This window comes from Corylus avellana, chromosome ca9 (assembly GCF_901000735.1).
Source record: "Corylus avellana chromosome ca9, CavTom2PMs-1.0".
Classification (NCBI taxonomy): domain Eukaryota; kingdom Viridiplantae; phylum Streptophyta; class Magnoliopsida; order Fagales; family Betulaceae; genus Corylus; species Corylus avellana.
Genome location: NC_081549.1, coordinates 12,208,960 through 12,224,038, shown reverse-complemented (window position 1 = coordinate 12,224,038; position 15,079 = coordinate 12,208,960).

The following is a 15,079-nucleotide window of genomic DNA, read 5'->3' as shown; positions in this document are numbered from 1 at the left end:
AGTTATCGAAGACGTAGGCTACTTTTTCGTTTTCAGAAGAAGAGGATGGGGAGGTAGACGTTCAGGTGACGGACTGTCGGGACGTATTCACTTGGGGGCAGGCATGTGTCGTTGGGAAACTGGTGATAGGTATGTGTGTAAGGAGACTATCAAGAATAATTTCCAACAATGGTGGAGGCAAACAGGAACCCTAACCTTCAAAGTGCTAAAGGAAAATCTCTTCCTGGTCGAGTTTGAACAAGGGAGGGACAAGAAAAGAGTCCTAGAGGGATGTTTGCGGGGTCTTCGAGGGTAACCTCTTCTTGGTAGAGGACTTTGATGGGCTTACTTCGCCGACGAGTTTCACTTTCAATAGGGCCTCTTTCTGGGTACGGATGTTTAATTTGCCATTGGGGTGTATGGGGCATCAAGTTGGGCACAAGATCGGATCCTCAATGGGGATTGTGGAGGAGGTTGATACCGAAGGAGATGGGGTTGGATGGGGTGAATATCTTCGAGTAAAGATATCTATGGACTTGTCCAAGCCTTTAGCTCGAGGCCGGAAGATGAATCTGAAAGGAAACTCAAGTTTGATTGTTTTTCAATATGAAAGAGTCCCAAAATTCTGTTTTCTATGTGGTGTAATTAGCCATGGTCAGGAGGGATGCTTGAAGCAGAGCGAAATGCATAACCATAGTAATCCAAATCAGTTTGGCCCATGGTTGAGAGCAGCATCACCAACAAGGAGAGCAAATTGGAATCGTGGAGGATATGTTCTTAAACGAGGAAGAATTTTTTCTGATCCTCCAGCTTTAGAGGGAGTGCAGTGACGAGGGGCCAACGGAGTACAGAGGGGTGATAATCAGAGAAGGCCCTGACAATGATTTCGGCGGTGAAGCCAATTCCGATGGGGTATTTCGGGAAAGTCTTAACTCACTTATCCAAAAGACGGAGAGCAGATTTTTTGGCAAATACCGGGGAGAAGGAGCAGGGTGTTTCCATTCTGGGGATCAAATTGAAATGGAGAGTCAATTAAAGGGTAATAACTATGCCTCGTCTAGTCTAGTCATCTTTCCAAAGATCCTCTTTCCTTACAAAGTGGGCGGCAGGAATCATCTAAGGTTCTACCTATGGATGTTTCCTCAATTGGTACATTGACCAGGCAGGTGGAGTTTAGGGATGAAGGTGGCGAGGATTTCAGGGTAAAAGATCAGGGATTGATTAGAGCAACAGGTGCGGTGTCATGCATTTCCTCAAAAGGAAAGAACGTGGTGTCTACATATTGTCCTAGAATAAGTGATGGGCCCAAGGAGGTAAGGGGGGAGAACATTTTGACTTTGGGATTGGATAGCCAGGTTACTCATGACCCACTTGCTTTGGGAGGTCCATTTACTATTGGAGAAGTTACTAAACTAGATTGTAGTGCCCATGCAAAATCTACATCTGGTGGAAATAAGGGGAATAGTTTGGTAAGTTGGAAAAAGATGCCACGTCAAATGGTCCCAAAAGCTACTCCAAGAAGCCGGGGGTATAAGAGGGAAAGAAAAAGTGATGGGGGAGAGCATGCAAGCCCAATGAAAAGGGACGTAAACAAAATACACCTTTGGATAACAATAATGGTTCGGGATTGGTGGCGGCTGTGGAACAGCCTCGCCAACCGCAATGAGTATTTTAAGTTGGAACTACCGAGGGCTTGGGAAACTTCGGACAGTTCGAGACCTTTGCCGAATGGTGAAGGAAAAGAAACCCACTTTGGTTTTCATTATGGAGACCAAACTGTGACAAAATAAGATTGAGATCATTAGGAGGAAACTGGGATTTACAAGTATGTTTGTTGTTGACTGTGTGGGGCGTGGTGGGGCTTTGGCGTTATTGTGGGGAGAGGACATCCATGCTACAATCCAGAACTATAGTCAGCGACACATTAATGTTATTATCCAAGAATTTGTTGGAGGGACACAGTGGAAGCTAACTGGTTTCTACGAACATCCGAAAGTAGCCAAAAGAAATGAGGCTTGGGCCCTATTGAAACAGCTATATCTCTTATCACCTATTTCCATGGGTATGTATTGGTGACTTTAATGAGATAGTGGATAGGTTGGAAAAATGGGGAGGAAGAGCAACGCCGCATAGCCAAATGAGTTCTTTTCAAAACACTCTTGATTTTTGTGGTCTTACGGACTTGGAGTACAAAGGTCCCAAATACACTTGGGAGTAATTGTAGGGATAATGGGGCGTATACCAAGGAAAGACTAGATCGAGGAGTTGCAAACCAGGAATGGAGAGAATGTGTGGAGTCACCCAATACTTGTGATGGACCCTTGGGAGTCTCTCCAAAGGAAAATGACGAAGTGCAAAAGGGAACTTGGTAAGTGGCAGCAAGTCGGGGCTGGAGAAAATAAAAATGAAATCCAAGCCTTGGAAAAAATTATGACGGCCAAACAGGGGAAGGATGGGGGCTATGACGTGGGGGAGTTTGCAAGCCAAAACAGAAATTACAAAATCTGCTAAACTAGGAGGACCTCAAGTGGAGGCAGAGGGCAAAAATGGAATGGCTTAAAGGTGGAGACCGAAACCCTAAGTTCTATCATGCATGTGCTAACCAACGGAGGAAGTCCAATCGAAATTCTATTATCCAAGATGAGGCTGGGCCAACGTGGGAGACACAGGAGGGGATAGGACAGGCCTTTGTGGAATATTTCATGATCTTATTTACGACAACAGGTGGAGGCTCTTTGGAATCCTGTGTAGAGGCCATAGAACGAAGGGTTACACCCGAGATGAATGAGACACTATTAGCAGCATTCACAAAGGATGAGATTTGCAAAGCTCTCAATCAAATGTCACCCCTAAAAGTGCCGGGCTCGGATGGTCTTATTGCAGGATTTTATCAAAAAAATTGGTCCATTGTGGGCGGCGAGGTATGTCAAATTGTTCTTCACATTCTTAATTTCGGAATTATGCCTAATGAATTGAATTCAACGAATATTGCCCTCATACTCAAAAATAAGAACCCAGTTGGTGTGACTGATTTTCACCCTATAAGCCTTTGTAACGTTGCTTATAAATTGATTTCTAAAGTTCTTGCAAACCGATTGAAGGGTATGTTGGATAGAATCATATCGCCTACTCAAAGTGCATTCATTCCAGGTAAGCTAATTACGGATAATGTATTAGCTGCCTACAAAACCCTACATACTATGCACTCGCGTATGCAAGGGAAGAAGGGGTTCATGGCACTATAAAAGTATATATGAGTAAGGCTTATTGATGAGTGCTAATTATTGCATATTTGGGCCCCTTAATTTGCATTTGTTAATCATTTAGCTTTGTTATAATCTAATGTTTTGTGTTAGTTTTGTGATTTTGGTGTTTTGCAGATTGTTAAGGGTAATGTGTGGGTTTAAGGAAAAGAAAGGAATACAAAAGAAAAAAAAAATAGAAAATAGAAAAGAAGGCAAAATGTGGTTGTGTGTAGGTGGGAATAATTGAGAAAGAAAGAAGTGAATGAAAATGAGTCATATATGTGGGCCCATGAGTAACAAACCAAGAAAGACCAAGTCAAGAGAAAAGATGAGCCTATATGCGTGAAGGGGAATTGCAAAAAGACAAAATTCTATCTTTCAAATGAGCCAAGCCTTTAAATGAGCCAAGCCATGCGTGGGACTTAGAAATTAGAATTGAAGAAATAATATGATGGTGGGGCCAGCTCAACCGTGCAGATGCATTGAAGAAAAGAAAGAAGACTTTCAACGTGAAAAAAAGCAAAGAAGTCTTGGGCTGCATTGTTTCAGCCAATAAAAAGAAAGTGCAACACTACACTAAAGGGCAGCCACAGTGTTGCAGGGAAAAATAATAATAAGAAGAAAAGGCGGTGAAGCTCAACAAATCAGAAGAAAACCATTCCCTTAAGAAACTTGACGACAAAGAAAAGATTTTTCTATATATATAGAAGTCACACGAACCGAGGAGAGGGAGGAGACCTCTCGGACCATAGAGAAAACAAGAACAGAAAGTGCATTTTTTTTTTAATATTTAGTTTTCTAATTGCAGCTTGTATTTTCCTAGTTATGAAAGACTAAACCCTCAACTAAGATTGAGGATGAAGCCTCATCAATGAGTAGCAACCTCATTCTCATGTAATTTGATATTTTCCAAATAAATGTGTTTTTGATGTTTTAATTGTTCTACTTCAATTCAATTAGTGAGATGATTCTTGGAAATCATTTGTGATTTACAGATACAATTGATGTTTTGAGATTGTTTCATTTAATTGATCGATTGTTTGGTGATAAGTGCTAAAATATTTATATTTTTAGCCCTTAACTTGCATGTTTTAATCCTTTGGTGTTGGTTAATTAGGACATTTTACTGTCTTTTTGTATTTTCTTTGTTTTATTGGCTTTTGGAAGAAAAGAAAGCATTTCTGGAAAAATTCCAAGCTTAAAGGGGCAAATTGGGAAGACCTAGAGGATATGGTTAAGCTTAACCAATCATGGTTAAAGTTTAATCAAATAAAGGAAATGATTAATTCGAAATTTCTCAATTTGAAGTCAAATCGGATTGGATGCAAAATTGGATTCTGAATACGTCTCGGTATTTTGACCATAACTTTCATCTCAGATATCCGATTGAGGTGATTCAAGCGGCATTGGAAAGCTAACTCAAACTACTACAATTCATTGTGAAATAGCATTTTCCCAATTCGGAGCGCCGCAAGGCCAAAATCACGCCGCAAGATAGGACCGCAATTCTGGGCGAATCCTATTCCGATTTGGGCTTAGGTTTTCTTTATCCTAATTGGGCTTGGACTTAAATCTCCGAAATTCCTAGGATTACTAGGGCTTCTAGGGCTCTCCTAAGCCATATAAATAGACCTCTAAGCCTCACAATTGGAGGAGGCCGTTTTAAGCTGAATTACGACGTATTGCCGTGGGGAAGCTTTTGCTTTGTTTTCCATTGTAAGTTTTATTCTTTCGATGATGACAATTCAATTGGTGATTATTTTTGTTATCATGAGAGGCTAAATCTTTCAACTAAGGTTGAAGATGAAGCTTCGTCATTGACAAACTCATGTATTCTCGTATTTTGTTTATACAATTTTGACTTGAATAAGGATGTTGTAGATTTTCATTCAATTGCTTGATTTATATCTTTTAATTGAATGTGATGAACTATTATGTGTTGGAGTTGGATATTTGATGTGTTTCATCCTTCGGATACATCAAATCATTTGATTGAAATCGGATATCCGTTGTGATTCGTCAACCAAACGGATACATAGGATGATTTAATTTCGAATCGAATATTTGTTGTGATTTGTAAAAATGGGTGGATTCATTGAAGGATTTAAACTTGATATTTGTAAAACATCGAATATAGTTTTTCGATTGTAGAAACAAATACGAGAATATAGAGTTAAGATTTGGCCAAGTGAATTCTAAAACCTTAGTGTTCTTTACCATTTTATTTCATTATTTTCTTTAGTTTATGTTTTATTTTGCACGACAAAAATCACAAAATTCAGAACTAGGTTAAAATAGAGTTGGTTTAAATAGAAATTGGTTTACACAACACAAATCCCTGTGGATTGACCTCGCACTTGCACACACGCTATATTGCACACGACTCGTGCACTTGCGAGTACAATTAAATTTGTACATCATTTGGGTTTTTAATTTATCAAAACATTGGATATTCATTGTGTTTCGTTCTAACGGATACATTTGATGATTTGGTTTTTAAACTTGATATCTTTTGTGATTTATGCAAAGGATTGATTCATTAAATGATTTAATTAATTTTGAAGCAAATGAGCACATACATAAGATTCTTATTGAGCTTTAATGATAATATTATCTATAACAATCTTGGTGAAAACCAAGAATGTTATGTAGAGAAAATTTGGAAGTATTGATGATCATGAGTATGTGTTATTATGATTTGGTGGGTATGGATTCCAAAACCTTAGTACTTTGTTATTTGATAAATTCCACTTTGTCAATTTATAATTTCCATTAAATTTTACCTTGTCTATGTTTATGCCTTTTATTTTATTGTCAAAAATCACTCATCTTGTGGAACTAGGTTAAGATTTAATTAGTTTAGATATATTTGATTTTCATAAACACAAGTCCCTATGGGTTCGACCTTGCACTTGCAACACTATATTGTAAAACGATTCGTGCACTTGTGAATATATTAAAATTTCACAACAAGTTTTATGACACAAAAAAAAAAAAAAAAAGGCAATAGATATAAAATTAAAGCAAACAAACAATTGACAGTGCCTTTCCACTTATGATAGGGTGGAATGAAGGTTTTTAGAAGTGGTGATGCAACGGTAGGGTTTTGCCCCTAGATAGACCTAACTGGTTTTGATGTGTGTTTCTACGGCCAACTATGCAATCATTGTGAATGGAATCCCAAGGGGTAGGATCCTCCCAACTAGGCGGTTAAGACAGGATGACCCAATATCACCTTATTTTTTCCTTCTTTGTGTGGAGGCGTTGAGTTCTATGTTATCACATGCTAACATTTTGGGTCTCCTAACCGGGGTCCCCACTTCCAAACAGGGTCACTGGATAGGTCACCTCTTTTTTTGTGGATGATAGCTTTCAACAATAGAATAATATGACAGAGATATTGAGGAGATATGACGAGGGATTGGGCCAAAAGTTGAACACTACTAAAACAACCATATTCTTTAGCCGGAATACATCAAGGGAGGATAAGGAAAAAAATTTGGATGTGTTCGGGATCCCCGCTACCCAACGGTACGACAAATACTTGGGTCAACCTTATCTTGTGGGAAAATCACGGTTAGCAGCTTTTAAGAATATTATTGATCGAGTGAGGAAGCGCCTACAAGATTGGAAGTTGAAATTTCTTTCCCAAGATGGAAAGGAAGTATTACTAAAGGCAGTTGTTCAAGCTATTCCGACTTATAGCATGAGCGTTTTTCTCCTACCTAAATCTCTTTGCTTGGAGATTAATTCTCTTATGCAAAGGTTTTGGTAGGGTCAACAAGAGAGGGAGAATTGGATCCATTGGATGAGTTGGAAGATGATGGGGTTCTCAAAAAAGCGAGTTGGGGGGGCTGGGGGATTTTACAAGTTTTAATAGAGCTCTTTTGGCCAAACAATTTTGGAGGTTATGGAAGACACTGGATAGTCTAGTAGCACAAATAATGAAGGACAAATATTACCCTAATGATTCCGTGTTGGATGCCAAATTGAGGAGTAAACCTTCTTTTGCTTTGAGGAGCATCCAAGGTGCATGTAGCTTGTTAAGGGAAGGGCTAATATGACGGATTGGGAATGGATAGACAACCCGAATTTGGGAAGATAAATGGCTACTCCTAACCTCAACCTATAAGGTGTATTCTCCTCCATTGCTTTTGGATAAAAAGGCTACTGCCAAGGAGCTGTTTCATGGTGATATGGGGGAGTGGGACCAGAGGCTTCTGTCACAAATTTTTACCCCACAGGAGGTCCAGCTTATTACCTCCATTTCGATTAGCAGTACAAATTAACCTGATCAACTTATGTAGAGGGATTCGAAGAAGGGCCTTTTCACTGTTAGAAATGCGTATTTTATGCAAAAGGAGATCGAATCACACTATCAAGCAGGTGTCTCAACATGGATGGGAGAGAGCAAAGTATGGCAGACCCTATGGCAGCTAAACCTCCCCAATATGGAGAAAATGTTCCTGTGGCAGGCCTGTCATGATATCCTCCCCACAAGGGATAATTTAAGGAAGCGAGCGGAAAATTCTCAATGACCCAAAGTGCCCCATCTGCGGTATGGAATTGGAGACTTTATTCCACATACTGTGGGATTATACATCAACTAAGGACATATGGGATGGCGGGGCGAGGTTGTTCCAAAAGAGCAGTTACAGTGGTCACAACTTTCTACAAGTTGTTGAGGATATATTCCAGAAAGGAAGAGAAGAGGATATTAGTCTCTTTGTGGGGATCTCTATAAGGCTCTGGCTGCAGCGCAATGAGGTTATTCACGGGGGTCCCTTCCTGAATCCGAACCTGGTGCTTCAAGGGGCTATGCAGTCCATAGAGGAGTACAATCAAACATATTCGCAAGAGGTCAAGGATAGTGTGTAGAACGGGAATAGCTATCCAACGAGTTGGACTGCTCCTCCCTTGGGGTGGTTTAAAGTCAATTGGAACACTGCTTTGGATGTGAAAAAAGGAAGAATGGGTTTCGAGGCAGTAATACGAGACCATACGGGGACGATGATAGCATCGATATGTCATTCAAGGGAAGGGTGTCTAATTCCACAAGCTGCAGAAGCAAATGTGACACTATATGCTATTAATTTCTACTATCATAAGGGTTTTCAGCCTCTTTACAAGGAAGGTAATGCTAAAACAGTTATGGAGAAGGTGCTTTCTATAGGACCCAGGTAGAGCAAAGTAGGGCACCTAGTGGATGATATACGTTCTTCTCTCCAACTATTCTCTCAGTGGAGATAGGGCTATGGACGTTGTGAGACCAATAGGATTTCTCATAGGTTAGCCAAGTTGGCTGGAAGTAACAATATGACCTGTACGTAGTTCGATTGATTGTATTCATGATTTAATTAATTTGGAGCAATCTGCTTTTACTCTGATGTTAAATGAGAAAGTCACTATTTCAAAAATATATATATATATTGTAACACAGATGGCATGGAGGCTTGGGGCCTTGCAGGGGGCAATATTCGGGATGGACAACCCCACCCCTCTCAAATTTTGTTTTAAAAATTAGGGCTTTTTTTTTTTTAAAAAAAAAAATTATTATTATTAAAGATGCCTTCCAAAAAAAATAATGTAATGTAGTTGGACCATTCTAAAATTAAATTTCTTGTTCCGTTCTTGCAAATTTTGGCCTTCAATAACAATTTCAACTAAAAGCCTCGCTTGTTTTGGTGTAAAATATATTTTTTTAGAAAATATTTTTACATATTCATTCACTTGTATTAACCTATAAATATCACTTTTATTCATAACATAAAAATATTAATACAAAACAACTAAAAAATCAACATGAAAATTATGTTTAATATATACATATTGACCAATGATGATTATATATTTTTAAGTTGGGAGAGCCATAAATAACATCCAACATTATATTTAAACTACCAATAAAAGTTCGATAAAAAATATTATGTGGAATCTTAGTACTAGCAATTTAACCCGCGACTCGTAAACCTTGACACGAACACGACACATAGTTTTAGGGTTAAGGTTTAGGTTAAATGGTTTCATATCCGTTTATGACTCATTTAATAAACATATCACTCGGGTCAACCCAACACGATCGTTAATTAAACAGGTCACACGGGTCATGTCATGTCACCCGTTAAATTAGTGTGTCGTGTTCGGTTTGACATGTGTGCCCGTTTATTAAATGTGTTAGTTTGTGTAGTGCCTTGTGAAAATCAATTAACTGGTAATTGATTCCATAGTTTGCTTCCCAGCCTTATTCCTCACAGAACAAGACTCAGGGATCATAATCTCTTCTAAGAGAGATACTACAGTGGAAGACTTTCAACCACATGAATAGGAAAGCAATAATTAAATACCATAGTCATAACAACTAAAGTAATGATAAAACATCATAGCATAATAGATCATTAAATGTACTGGTCAAAGACCAATCATCAATATATTACAAACCCAAGATAATTGTCTGAGAAATAACAAGATCAACGCCTAAGCTTAAGTAGTGCTAACATAATAACAATCTCAATCATCTCTGCCTGAGTGGATCCTTCATCCTCCCACATGAACTTGAGCCAAATCGGATCAATGTCCTAAAAAATGACCCGAATCAGGTCATTGGCCACCACCAACTGGCTATACGTATCCATCTTCCTCTATGCTAACTAAACCACACAATTATACATAATGGAGTGGGACAAATAAAGAGATAAGTCTAAAGACTTGGTGCGTAAAAATGCATATGGTACTTATGCCATTTAGTGATGAACTCCCTTTAATAAAGTATGCAACATTTTAAGTATGACAGTTATTCATGAATGTAGTATAGGTATAATACATGCTATAATCATGTGAATCAATGATAGTTCAACTGTATGATCTACTCAAGATATTATCCCTTCTTAGTAGGGTTGGCACTGCCCTAAGGAACCTATAATATAATGCCAGCGCTCCCACCATTGTACGCTACTGTCCATAACACTAATAGCCCGACAGAGTCCGACCTCAGGTGGCCCACACTACTAATGATGTATGTCCTGTCAATGGCGGAGCCAGACATTTTATAATGTAGGGGCCCTAAAAAAAAAATTTGGCGGCCTAAAAATTTTTTTTGGCGTCTTAAAAATTTTCTTCACCCTAAAAATTTGGTAATTCACACAATATATGCATCACAAAAAAATCTAGAAAAGTTCATAAATATGTACTCAAATTGATATATTAGAAATGTAACATGTCGACACTGTATCAAAAAGACAGAAATATAAAAAAAGTGTCTAGAACTGCACTTTAGGGTCTCCAATTAAATGCTTAAATTTTAACTACTAATATTCTCAATATTTAATAACCAAAATATCCGAATTACAAGAACACGTAAATTAGGAATTGAGCTTAAAGTACTAACCACAAACGAAATCAGAGAGATATCGAGGAAATTAGGGGAAATTATGGTTGTGGCTAACCTTGATTAAGTTCAAATTAAAGTTTATACAAATATAAGCAATCATTCAAATTAATAAGCAATCATTATAAACGTTAAACAACTAAATAACAAAGGATCTTAACCAAACGGAATTAGAGAGAATCAGAGAAATCGAGTAAATTAGGGTTGCGACTCACTAGATTTCAATTTTCGAAGAAGAATTAAAAAAAAGGAAAAAAAGGAAAAACAATTAAAAACAAATCCTTGAAGAAGACAGAAACGTGCAAAGAGAGAAAAAAAAAAATTAAAAATCATTTTGTAAGTTGTGCACTAAGGTGTGTTGGGACTTGTAGGACGAAAAAGAAAAAGAAAAGTTTAAAAAACTCATCGTAGGGGCCACAGTACAGTGTGTTGGACATTGGGCGAGGAAAATAAGAAGAAATTTTTTTAAAAAAAAAGAAAAACCTTGCAGGGGTTGTGGCCATTGCCTGCCCTAACGTGGCTCCGCCACTGTGTCCTGTAGTAACTCGCCTGTTAGGGCTGTGCTACTCACGAAATAACCATTGGATTCAAGGCCCATATACTACATCCACACACACAATTGACCATAGAGTTAACATGTATCATAAGCCCATGACCGTTATCCCGCACGTACCAGTGTACCATGTCATGCGATGCAATTAGTCTTGTTTGTATTTTACATCCATACTATTACAAGTCGCATCACCTCATTATCTTGTTAAGTAGCACATTTTCTCGAAATGTAGAGTTTATAAAATAGCAAAATGTATTTAATGAGAGTTGTAAAAATGCATGTTTTGGTACACAAAAATAGTCGTGCAATGTGGGAAAGGTAACAGCTAGTATCATGTGAGTTTATTCTCACCCAGGTCGCATAAGTCATCTGAAAATTCCTCCAAAAGGTCCAAGTTCTCCAAATCTATGGAAAGCCTAACATTAGTCATAAGTCTAAGCTAACACGAACCTAGAACATGAAAACGTACAAGGGCTATAGAACAACTGGCCAAAATGGCGTTCCCCTGAAGTGCTTGTGGGGGAGTGCTCGGGCTCAGTGCCGAGCGTTCGACTAGAGAGTTCAGGTAAAACCTCATTTGATCTAATGATCTCCTAAGCATTTCTAAACGGGTTCTAAGGCTACAAAAAGGACCTCTAATACTTCCTAACCCAAAACAACACCTTCATACAACAAGAATAAGTCAAACGCAAATGAATGCTCATAGTAAGATTAAGACCTATGCTTCTAGAGTTCGAATAACTAAGCTACTGAAAAACATAAGCTAGCATAACAAGTTAAGGAAAAACACTAGTGTTCTCTTGTCTATTTTATTCCAATTGTTTATTTACTCACTTTAATTATAATAAATCTCTTAAATTATTTTTCTTAGGTCTTACAAGTACCACCTTTAATAAAAAATATCAAAATAAAATATAGCGAAAAAACTATATATATATATATATATATATATATCATCATTATAAAACCAAAGCACTTTCAAGAATAAATAAAGTTACAAATGTACTATACCATCATGAAGAAATTATACAAAAGATATACATAAGTCTACCGCTATATATAAAATTTTCTATGATAGTAGTAATGTTATTAGTTATGACTTTTTAGAGGTAAAACTCTATTTTTGGAAAACACTAAAATAGATGTTATTATAAATACAAGTTAGAGATATTTTCTAAAATGAGGCTATTATTATAAAAAGGTTAGTTTGGGTTAAACTTGCTGAAAAGTGGATTCACATATTTGCCTGTAAAACTGTTGTAATTTTATAAATATTGTTAGTTTTTTTGTTGTCTAAATTCGGTGATCAAAACAAATGCTTCAAGTACCAAGAATTATCCCCAATGCAAGATTGTCCAGACGCAAAGAAAGGCAGTCCGGACGCGATATCTCGTGAGAAATATCGATCTCCATGCTAGGCTGTCCGGACAGGAAGCAAGCCCGTTCGAATGCAAGTTCCCGAGAGCTTCATCGCAATGCCATCTTCACGCCGTCCACACCTCGTCCAGACACACCGTGCTGCTGTCTGCAAGCCGTCCGCACCCCGTCCGGACACACCGCGCCAAAAGTCTCAAGTTAGCAATGTTGCCCTAGATCCGTCCGAACACGAATACTCCCTGTCCGGACAACACGTACCTGGTTGTGTTTTAAACGTCTATAAACTGTGTTTAGTTCCGAGGGTTTTATGTGCTCATATATGTATACATCTTTATAGAGATAGAGAGGTAGAATTTCTATCATAGAGTTTGTGAGAAGCTGAGTTAAGAGAAATTTTATGTTGTGAGCTTTAAATTGTATCACTTGGAGTTTGAGTTATTCCATTGATAAAACTACGATTGAGAAGTCTATCGATAGGGTCCGATAAATGAGAATCACGTAAAGACGATTGTGAGTTAGGAGACGAGTTGGAGGCTTGTCGATCTTACAGAGCCAAAGACTTGCAAATGGTTGTAAGTGTCCCTGTATATGTAATCTCTGGATAATTTTCTTATAGTGATTTCCTGGGTTTGGCTGCCTCGGAGAGGTTTTATTTTTAGATCGGTTTCAAAAAAGTTTCCTCTTCGTCACCAAAATATCTGTATCTGCGTGATTTACTGTTTTACATATTTTGGTGATTGAATTCTTGTTGCCTCTTATCTTTTAATTCCACATTATTGGTGTTCGGAGTATGCTTAGTGATTTTTCAATTGGTATCAGAGTGGGTTCACTCCGTTAAGGATTAAATTCCCGAGTGAGATCATTGACTCCTTTTTACTATGAGTACATCTCAGTTCCTCATCAATGACTCTTATGGTTTTTTATGAAGTTAAAGATGTATACAAGATAGGTATTGTCAACTGTCCTACGAATACAAAAAGATTTGTAAGAATTTTAAAGATGTAGAACAGGAAAAAAAGTCTTTAATGACCAAATTGTCTGAATCATATGCCTTGATTGACTTTTTAAATTCTGAGATGTCTATGCTTGTTGAAAATAATATATTACTTGAGAATGATTTGAAAGATTCTAAAGAACTCTCACAAAAATCCCCTAGTGATAATCTGAAAAGTTTTTTTCTGTGTTGATAACAAGCATAGTATGATTGTCGATAATGTTGGTAGCTCTACTTCACATGCTTCTAAATCTGAAAGAAAGACCTTGTTTGTTAAGTCTGTGATGTTAAAGAAGCCAAGGCTAATATAGTCTGTTTGGATAAGGGCAAAACTTTTTATTTGAATAGTTGTGTGAAGCCTAAATCCAAGACTTTTTCTAAGAAATAAACTCAAGCTAAGTTTGTTTCTACATGCCACCATTGTGGGATTATTGATCACATCAGACTAAATTGTTTTTAGTTTAAATCCCAAAGACTTTAGAAAAAAGCGGCTGCTCCTAAAAAAGAAAAATGTGACATAGAGTCGTGTTCGCCTAGATCAAAGTCTAAATATATCCCTTATCGTAAAAGACAACATTCTCAAAGGTTTGTTCCCACCTGTCATCATTGTGGCAAAGTTGGTCATATTCGACCAAATTGTTTTAAATTGAGACCCCATGTGCGTCATAAATTTGGTCCTAAGATTGTTCAAGAGTGGGTTAAGAAGGATTATACCATTCACCCATTAAGGGGGAGTGGTAGTGATCTCACCTTAATTTAGGTGAGTCAACAACATTTGTTTTGTTTATTTTTGAATATCCTAGAACATGTTGTTTTTCTTTACTTTGCATTTTTTTTTTTTTTTGTTACACTTTTTGTGTGAAGATATACATGGTTGTTTTGAGATTCTTGTTTTTAGGCAAATTCATAAAGGACTTTTCGAGAAATTCATATGCCATGATCTTTGTAAGGCTTATAGATGAGATGTTGTGTGCGCACTACCAAGATTTTTGTCTACATGCTAATCAAACGTTCATGAATGAGTAATGTCTTGTGAAGACTTAGAAGTAGTTATTAAACCAAATCATTATTTTGTAGTAGGACCTATAAGATGTGATGAAAGTTTAATGCTAAAGGACATTCATGTATTGCCTGTTGTAATCTCAATTCAAACATGTTGTTTTTCTTTGCTGCCCTTCTTTGTGTTAATTAATTTTTAGGGAAAAATATAAAAAAGCCCCCCAAACTACCAGCCGTTTGCGATTTAGCCCCCTGATGTTCCAAAAGTCATAAAGTAGCCCCCCAAACTACCAAAATGTTGCATTTTGGCCACTCCGTTAGTCAAAACCGTTAGTCTGGACAGGAATCTCGAAACGACGCCGTTTTATTAGGGTTAAGTTACGAAATCGCCCTTATGGGATTTTTTTTTTTTTTTTTTTTTTTTTTTTAAAGCTGGAGCAAAACGGCGCCGTTTTGCTTATGGTTAGGGAACCCTAAGCAAAACGACGCCGTTTTGCTTAGGTTAATAGGTAAATTTTTGAGTTTAGGTTTGTTTAGTTCTCCTTCTT